This window comes from Liolophura sinensis, chromosome 10, assembly GCF_032854445.1.
Source record: "Liolophura sinensis isolate JHLJ2023 chromosome 10, CUHK_Ljap_v2, whole genome shotgun sequence".
Taxonomy (NCBI): domain Eukaryota; kingdom Metazoa; phylum Mollusca; class Polyplacophora; order Chitonida; family Chitonidae; genus Liolophura; species Liolophura sinensis.
Window position 1 is genome coordinate 13139534 of NC_088304.1, and position 10632 is coordinate 13150165.

A 10632-nucleotide genomic window follows, 5' to 3' on the forward strand; every position below is an offset into this window, starting at 1 on the left:
AAACACATACAGTACATGGATGCAGGTAGTTACAACACCAGAATCTTCAATGAATAATCAACAGGATCTTTACTGACTATGTTATTAAGGCACACAGCCTAACTTATGACTCATCATAGCCTGCATGCTGAGCACCTTTACAGGTGCACACAGGCGCACAAGCATACATATACAGGCATGGACAAGATAGAGTGACCCAAACATTTCCCACGGGCTCATGACCTGTACATGAAAAACTAGCCTAGACATACACAACTGGTGTCATTACTATCCTGGTATTGTAAACAGCCGGGAGTATTGGATATACATGTAAATATACACGTACTTGTACATGCACACAAATCAAATACATGTACTGTGCATGTATTTATGTTAAAAGTTGTTCTGCCCGTATATAAACAATAGGAAATACATGTACCATTACATTTTGTTTTTATTCCTTGTGTATTTAATATCTGTGTACGCCGTAAAAAAAAAAACAATCAAATAAATAAGTAAATATTTGATATTTTATGGCTTTTTTCTTTTTGCTGATTTTTTGTTGTTGTTGTTTCTGTTTTCTTTTCCTTGTACATGTGCAAGTATTTATTTGATTGGTGTTTTACGCCGTACTCAAGAATATTTCTCTTATACGACGGCGGCCAGCATTATGGTGGGAGGAAACTGGGCACAGCCTCGGGGAAACCCACGACCATCCGCAGGTTGCTTGCATGACCTTCCCACGTACGACCGGAGAGGATGCCAGCATGAGCTGGACTTTAACTCACAGAAACCGCATTGGTTAGAGGCTCCTGGGTCATTACGCTGCGCTAGCACGCTAACCGACTGAGGCCCCTTACATGCTCATGTATTAAAGTGCACAGATTATTTTCTGAAGTTCTGATTTGATATTCTAATTAATAGATGTACATGTACAATTAATTAGGAATTAGCTCAGCACAGCAAGATATAAAACTCTAACAGCTCTAACAGCTGCCACATTCTCATGCTCTGCTATGAGATCTTATCAGACTGCTAGATGATAATCTCAATATTGACTATGGCAAATTGCAAACAAATAAACTCTTGTGCAAAACATGTGTTCATCTACATCACTACTGTCGAAAAACAGGATCCAGTGCACCATCTTCAGCATAAAGTGACCAAACTGTTTTAAAATACATGGAGTACAGATCAAAACTGTTCTCACTGTCAAACAATTTAACTCAAGTGACCCCCAGCCTATACAGGAATGTTGTGCGTCACGAATAAAGCCTGTACCTACAGGTAAAAAGCTGTTTACCTTCAAAAACTCACTGGAGATAAACCGCTTATCGAGTCAGAATCTCGTTAATTATACCAGCTTAGCGGCCTATATGCAGCCGCTGTCACGTGCAGGTGAGCTGATGAGATAATCAGCCCTCTGGTATTTATCCTAATATACAAGCACATCATATATTTACATGTACACTGTACCTACTCAATTCAGCACCTTAATACCTGTACATGTACATTAATACAAAGGTATGGTGCACTCTTTAAATAACTTTTTAAGTGGCTCTATATAAAAGGTGGATATGTCAATCAGAATCAAGTATAATGTGTCTGTTGAAAAGGCTAAACTTTAGGTAATAGACTACTGTACATGTACATAAATATGTAAGTAAGTGTACTCTTGATGGATTCATTGCTTGCTTTTTCTTGCGACAATTTATTCAGCACATATATACACATGTATTAACACTGTGTATATATATATATATATATATATATATATATATATATTAGACCTTATATCATACTTGCGATACAAATAGGTAAGTGCGTGTATGTAAATTCTACAAACTAACTTAAAAACATACTTTATCCTAGGTAGATAATGTGCATTAATAGAAAGCAATGGACAATCGTAATTTACAACACAGTAAACCTTAACAGATAGTGAGAAATTTAACAAGTTTGCACGATGCACATTTACATGAACAGCCATTTTGCAATTCCATGCTTGTCAATCTTCATGGAATCAGATTTTCTATGTGTACAGTAATCAGAGGAATATGTACCTGTAAAATTTCGAATTTACATTTAACATGTTTCCAGGTGTATCAAAGAATAAAAGACATCAAGGTAAAAAAAAAAAATAATTGAAAAAACAAACTAAATCAATAAAAAAATTTTTTTTTCATATTTGTTTTCAGCCCAGTGCTTGATGCCATAGTCATTTTTCAGTCTATATGATGTTTAAAAGTTAGTGTATTATAAAATACAAGGTCATGGTGTTAAAATCTATAATATCTGTGCCACCTAACCTTAATTCATAACAAACAGAACTTTATTCCAGACTAAATGTACTTATAAAATGTAATTACGTGCCAAAACACCTGTAATACCGGACTATGGTATGGTAATACAAAACAAAGATCTGTGTGACTTTCTCTACCTGCAGCTGCCCTCTGATATCCTACAGGTGGGTGTACATGGATCTGTGATCACTACTAAAAAAAAAAATACACATTTGAAGCTGGAGTTATATTTAGACCACCCCATTAATTAACGAGTCCGAAAAAATGAATCCCATTAAACAGCACAACAGCAGATAAGGTCTACATGTACATGCACAGCATACATGTAGTTTTTCAACAGCATTAACAAATTACAGTATACATGTATAAAGATGTCAATGTTTTCTATTCACATGGCAAGTGTTATTCAAACCATATTCATTCATTCCACTACTATGACAGGAATTCCAGTACAATGTACTATATTACACCATTCTCTGACTCACCATCAAAGACACAGAAAGTTGATACATACACAAGAAATTTACCTGTAAAGGTGCCTCACAGTAACTATCACGTTATCATTTTCATCACAAGACACACAGAAATGTACAAGTATGCCGTCATGTCTTAAAATGTGACATACACGCATGTAAATGAAAACCATCCAAATTTTTGTGGCTCATGTATGTGTGTGCATAGATATATATGTAAGCTTCGCTACGTTGTGTTCTATCCAGCATCATGCTGCTTATCTTTGAATAAAAATACAATGATCATCTTGTCCCTTTATAAACCGGGGAATGTTCCTGGGGATTTCCCGATTTCACCAGGTGGTTATTAATCACGTGTACAATCATGTATATTACAATGCACACTGTGCAAGTAGACACAATATGAGAACATGAACTTACAGTAAAGTAATAATAATATATTAACAGTAATACTATACATGTAGTACTGTGAATAGTTTCACAAAACTTCTTGAGTTTTTGTACCTTCAGAAGCAAATGTGCTCTGCTTAAGGAACATAATACTATACTTACATGCATACAGTGAAGTTTATTTTTTCAAGAAACATTCCATGTAAGACTTCTGCAAAATACTACTGGCTACATTTGAGCAATTAACTGAACTTAGAAGTTCTGTGAAACCAGGCCTTGGTATTTACAAGTACACCTTCCAATATTGTAATAAATGTACAAACCACAGCACTACGGAAGATTTCTCGCTTGAACTCCAAAAAAAAAAGAAAAGAATGTGTGCTTTCCTATAAGTGAAACTGAAGGCATGCATACATAGAATTTTGAATCAGTCATTTTGCGAATCTCACTGGGATTCATCCCCATCAAATGTGGCATCCTGGTCAATCTTAAAATAGATGTACATGTACCATAAATACAGGCATTGTTCAATTTTCTGTGCATGAGACCTTTAGCACTTCAATCTGTAAATAGTTTACTGTTCTAGAACAATAAACATGATAAATACATCAACCACACATACTCTTACAATAACAAAGTTACAGTTACTGTTTTCTTGGCAAAAATGGTATATAGGGTGTCTCACTGAGGGACACTTTGTGTTAATATATTCTGACTGAGCATATACTGTACATAAGGAAAAGGTTGAGGGACATATGGTACGACAGATGACATAAAAGTTTGGCCCCCCAAAAAAAACACATTTTACAGCCAAATAAAATGTTACTTATGATGCTGGAACTTTCCCAGTTATACATCATCCTATCTCCCGGACAAAGCTCAAACCGTCTTTCTAGTTAACGATGAACAGAGCCTTCAGAATTGGGCAAACTCTGCAACTTCTTATGCACGGGTGAAATTTTAGAGCATTTACTGTACATGTATGTCATTCACTATAGACTAAACAGTACGTGTACTGATATATCTATATTACCTACAGACTAGACAAGACTTCCACTTTCAGAACAATCATCTGTGATTGTGATAAACACTGTATTTAGAGAACATCGGAGTCCTGGTTTAGTAGGTCATTGACACAAATGACAGAAAAAATACAAGGCTTCAGTCAACATGTGACACGCTGGCAAAATGCCAAAATGATACGATACCTGTCCTTAACATTAAGGCAAGGTACAAGACAGATTACAAACACATGACGTACAGGTTGTACACACGTATACATGCAATCTTTGATCACGAGATGCGCAATTTATCGTAGGGACTCTTGCCAACAATATTAAGTTTTTGTACATGTATTGCTTATATTTAGTTCACAGCTTTTCACATTTACTCCTCTGTTGAAATAACCAACAATTCTATATCCTGTTCATTAAGCAACAATCAAATATGTGAATAAATCGGATCCAAATGCATCTTTTGTAACATATTATGCAAAGTACAAGTAAATATGAAATGCATGTAAGCACAGATTATGTATGAACCTCAGTTAAGAATGACTCGTAGCGTGTCTACATGTACCCAAGTTACGTAACACACAATGTTACATGAACATGAACTTGAAGATACATGTCTAAGTTAAAGAGTCAATCAAGCATCAACCTTTTTGGACAAAATCTGGAGCCTATAACATATCAGCCAATTGTGCATGGGTAACGCAATCTCATGCCACTGTAAAATAAAATAATTCTGAGAATCTTTAGTGAACCAAACTTGAACTCAAATCCTCACAGGTGAAAAGACACTGGTCAGACACTATCCAAGTACTGGTGGTGCCTATGTGCTGTCCAAAACAGGCAAATACACATAAAACAAAAAAAATTTCTGAAAATTTTTCCTGTGCCAGGCTTGAACTCAAAACCTCACAGGTGAAATGACACACTCCCCAGGCAGTATTCAAGTACTGGCGCCTATATGCCTTCCAAAACAAGCAGGTCTATGTACAAACAACTATGACAAACACACACATGTTCAAGACACATGCATTAATAACACCGCTGCCATGATGCAACAGGTGGCTCACATTATAAAGGCTGACATTCTTTTATTTCTCACACACTCTGCTCCACAAAGATTGAAAACCAGCTGTTTACACAGCTTTCTGATTTATTGCGTTGTGGACTTTTACATACAGATATTGAGGAAGCAAAGACTGGTACCTGGGTTTCCTTCCTTTTCCTCTATTTTACAAGGTGTTAAAATATTCAGATTTAGAACACTTGTACATGTGTGCAGTCTTACATGCTTCGATGTAGTATTTATTCATTCATCTATTTTCTTCACGTTTAACGCCCGTCAAGTGATTTTCAATAGCGTACAGTAAATGGATGTACACATACTGTATATCAGAATATGGAGTCTGTTAAAATGTACACCTTTCCTGCGGGCCAAATATTAGACCTTTTACCATATAATAATGTCTATGTAATAAGAAAAAGTTACATTAAAAACCTCAACCAACTCTGGAGGGGGGCATGTTTGACATCACGTAACAATAGTGCAACAGCCACACCCATGTTGCAGGCACCCAGAGTTCACAACAATATACATGATTACATACATGTACATATAGTGCTTAGTCCCTTTCTCCAGTGCTGTGTATAATGTACATGTTTTTAATGGTGACCTAATATTGGCTCCAAGTCTAGTTGGGCTAAAGCACCCAGACTTGTGAAAAGTAAACATAAATGTCCTAGTTTCATGGAGGCAGATGTCAACTATCTGACATTATAGCTACATACATGTATGTACATACAACCTAACAGCACATCACTGATGTTGGGTTAATTTCTACACACTCAGTGTATTTTAAAATTTGCTTTTTGACTGAGAGAAATGTATTCCTTTTATTGATGTTTTATGCCATATTCGAGAATATTTCACTGAGGAGACAGTGATGCTGTTTAAAGTGTGAAGGAAACTTTGAATCTACCCAGAGGAAATCTCTGCTATTCGAAGGATACCAGACAAATCTCCTGACGTAAACCTGCAGTCAAATCAGCTGGATTTGACCTTACAATGTCACTAATCAAAGGCTTGTCTTCATTCATTAGATGACAAATCAGTGAGGGCCCACAATAAGATGAGGCTTTGACAACATGACTTAAGTACATGTAGTAAACTACATGTAATTCTTTTCAGATCTGAAATTGAAATGTGATTAATGCTACAAGCCTTCAATGTAAGTTGCATTAGGGTACAGACTTATTTGATTGAAGTTCTAAGCTGTGCTCCAGAACACAAGTTTGTAAAAGCTTTTCTCATAAAACAGGCAAGAACTTTAACAGTAAATAACACAGAGGCACCCTGGCAAGCCATTCTTCAATACTTGATCAATATACTTAAATCAATATAAGTAAATAACATCCGACTCACATCTGTGCAGCTCAAGCACATCATAAAACTGATCAGAAAGTACTGTACATACATGTAGATTGACTCAATGTACGTGTACTGTGTACCGATAAGGTCACCTGGGGAAATGCCACAGTCAGCACTTTTACTTCTACTCGTGTGTACGCATGAGCCTTAAGGCTAAACACATCTTTTAAGCTTAAGGAAAGGGCCGATTGAAAGGCTACATGTATATTGGCATTTAAGATGAAACAGAAAGTGAAAACGTAAACTACCTCAAAACCAAAAATATGATCCTTCAGCCTGCCCTTGAATTCTTATGTCATGTCAGATATTTAACCCTCAACTGTGGTTGATCTGAAACTTGATTTACTTCCTGATCTCAACGGCATATGTAAATGTATAAATTTGGCGGCATGTCAACCAGTCAAGAGTTTCATCAGCCCAAACAACAGAGCTCAACAAAATGGCTCACCTTTCACGTCATGTGTGTATAGGTAAACGTCAAACTCGATTTCATAAGACTTTAGGTCAAACTTTTACTTAAATGAGTTGGACTATTAACATGTGATTTTGTCAAATTATGGAAGTCAGTACAACAGATGACACCATGTGAAAGCAGCTTAAACTATTAAACTGATTGCACATGGTGTGATTTATTGAACTGACTTCCAGAATTTCACAAAATCACAACAAATTGATAATGCATGAACAGGATAACAATACTGTCTGGATAGAGTGAATTATCAATTTTGTAACTGTGGTACACAGGACATACAAATACTTTGTATAAAGCCATATCACGTTAATGTAATGCAGGTGTCACTTGCTATAAAGCTTCAACTGCAACATGTCTGTGATGAAAGGGCTTGCTGAGAGTAGACAGTTACAAAAGTGGATTCATGAAACCAGGGGTTAATCCTCAGTATTGGAGAATTTCAGACAGCTTAAGGGGCAGCAACATGAACGTGCCATGGGCGTTCCATATCTTATTCCTATAAGTCATGCAGTGTTCATTACAAATTTGAAGGAATTTCTCTTCCTCAATATTAATTTCAAATCTCTATGTCTTACTGGGCATTTAAATAAAACATCCTAACTACATGTAATCCACCCTGTGGAGTCTGGCATAACCTGCTATTATATTCTTCATCACAAACTGTTCTCGTCTTCAAATTGATGGTCATTTCACATCAAAGACTGATGCCAGACATATGTACATACTCCGCATGTACTTCTACAGATTTGAAGCTGTGATCATTTCTATGATCAAATTAGCACACGGCGTGTGTGACTGACTCAATGATAAGATGGCTGCAGTTGTCAACTGTCAATATTAACTATTCAGACAGCAAGCACATTAATGTTCAATGAAAAATTCAACACGTGTGACAAAGTCTTTAAATCTTTTCAACTTCACACGACAGAGCAGGTGAAATGTTTTCAATGGTAAATAGAGAAGACGCCTTCTTAGGTGGCTTTGATGGTAGAAATTTTGAAAGCCTTGAAGAGCTGACTGTGCACATTCTGCGTTAGCCCATTTCCATATTGTCAGTCATTATAAAATCTTCATGCTTACACAAAACAGACTGAACTTGTGTCATGCACACTTGACACGAATCACAAAACTCTTATTCCTATTGATCAAATATTGAAAACAGGTTTTCCGTTCGTACAGTACATGTAGATACACCGGTATGTTTTCTACATTAAGAGAGTTAGTCCAGAAAAAAAAATGTTTTGACCAATGAGGTAAAACTACAACCAGATGTACATGTACTCTGTACCTTGTCCTAAGCACCGCTCTGTATGTGACCAAATATGGCACTTCACCTTTAAATACATTAATGGAGCACACATATACTGACAATTGTGATGTAATAAAGGAAAAAACAAAAGAGCACATAGCTCTGGACTGTTCTGTTTCAGGTGGGAAGGAGTTTTACCAGTCTGTTCCCTACTGTGGCAAAGTATGGTTTGACCCCTAAAGCAGAACCAACAAGCAAATCAAGAAGTGGAACCTTACTTTGACACATTAAAAGGGAGCCACCAAAAAATTACTTCTGTTAATTTATCTTTGCGCTAAAATCTAGCCTCATGTACAAAGTGATGCAATATCCATGTATTGTGATGGTATAGCACCAATAAGCACTGCCTGGAAGAATGAACATGTATGCACAATGTCAAACAAAGTAAAAGTCGCTAAGTTCAGCTTAATGCATGGTTTACTTTATTTACAAAACTATTCCACAATTAAATGCTGCTTGGCTGACATTAAAATTCCGGCATTCCAAATATTCTTTGTCACTGAGTAATTTTAATGTTTTAATGCATGTCTACAGAAAGGAATAATAAACAGATGACATGCAATGTTGAACACGCTACAAACCATACATATCAATTCATAACAGAAAATAAAATGCATGAAGTTATTTGCTCATGAATGTACAAACATGCATGGTTATGAAATAAAAGTACAGGCACACGTACATGTACATGTATAGAACTGATATCCAGCTATCGGAAAATCAGTGGAGGCATTCTGAGAACAACACGTGATAATTAGAACCATTCACAAAGTTCGTTTTTTAGTTGGCAGTGATGACAGGAGCAACATCTCAATATAACAGAAGTGTGTGGTCAAGGAAATTAAGAACCAGCAAATTTTAAAATTTGAGCAAAAAAACGATTTGTAAATAGATGTTGTTCCGTACTTCAATTATCTCAACAATGCTATATTATGAGAGTGAGCATAAATGATGTTTGCGAGCAAAATATTCCAATTTTGTAGTGATAGTAACCCAAACACTGACCAATATCTCATTCTGAAACACAAATGTTATGTACCAGAACCTGTGCTAAATAATGTTTTTGCACTTTAAGTCTATAAGCTGTTTCATATTGTCCTGCAGTGCATGAGTGAGTGAGTGCTTGGGGTTTAACATCGTACTTAACAATTTTTCAGTCATATGACGAAGAAAGAATCTCCTGCAGTGCATGAAGACAGGTATTTTTTCCCATATATATGATAAAAACAGGCAAGACTTAGTGTTTCTGGCAGAAGGCAACATGATTTTTGTTATCATGTTACAAACTATGCTAACTATTCCATGCTAAGTAAACATGTAGGCTACAGTCTATGCCCCTGTGATGAAAACCTGAAGTAATTACTGTATCCTATAACAAGAAGATCCAAAATAAATTTGCTTGATTCTAATATAAAAGTTCCCACTTTATTTTCTAGTGTTGGATAATCATACCTGTATGGAATTTCAATTTAAAAGAAGTGAAATGACATTTACATAACAGAAATGAAAGAGCTATACAAACTGTGAAGAACACTATTTTTTAGCTTTTTTAAGTCTTCATGAGAGAGAAAAACGGTTTTAAACATCATCATTTTCTACAAAATCCACTGATTTGAGGCACAATGTATGGCTGAAGTGTGCCAAAATGTGTCTGGAATACCATGTCCTGAAGAGCTACTTAGCAAACCTCAGAACGATAATCTGTAATCTGTTCAAAAGGAAACTTCTGATCCTTCCATGTTTAACTATTAAACAAATAACAAGTGATGCTGGCAGAAAATTCAGATATTTTATTTAATCTTAAGTATAGCGCTTTCATTTAGGGTATAGGTTGTATAAATAGGCCTATGTTTTTTACTTTTACATTTAGAATCCTTCAATCCAAATAAAAAAGCTCCACGACCATTTTTGAGTATGTCAGACGGTGTATAACGTGACCATTAATTACAAATTAAAGAGACAATCGAGTCAAATTTAAAGGTTTAAATCTGCTTAACCCGAATCTTGAATTGCGGTTGTTGTTGTAGTACCATTGGCATGGTGCGTTGTGTAGTGTCAACCACACAACATGAACATGCAAAGCGAACCGAGGAATGCAACTTATGTTTCAAGGCTTACCCAAATAAAAACCTGGAGATCAGCGAAAATTCAAGTCCTCCAAAACAAGCGTCCTGTATTCGCCTTGACAGGGGCCGAACCTTCCGAAGAAAGCTGCCTGCGATCAAGAAGACCTCCAATAAAAACTCTCTCTATTCCTCGTATGCTATC

General features: G+C 36.1%; 1 protein-coding gene across 1 annotated transcript in view; it reads right to left on the reverse strand.

The window, feature by feature from the left end:
• LOC135476281 (myotubularin-related protein 3-like) overlaps nucleotides 1–10632 on the reverse strand; it is a 37557-nt gene extending 26925 nt beyond the window's left edge. The window contains exon 1 of the mRNA XM_064756264.1: nucleotides 10483–10632. The gene's annotated coding sequence lies outside the window, so the exon portion shown is untranslated. The remainder of the gene's footprint in view (nucleotides 1–10482) is intronic.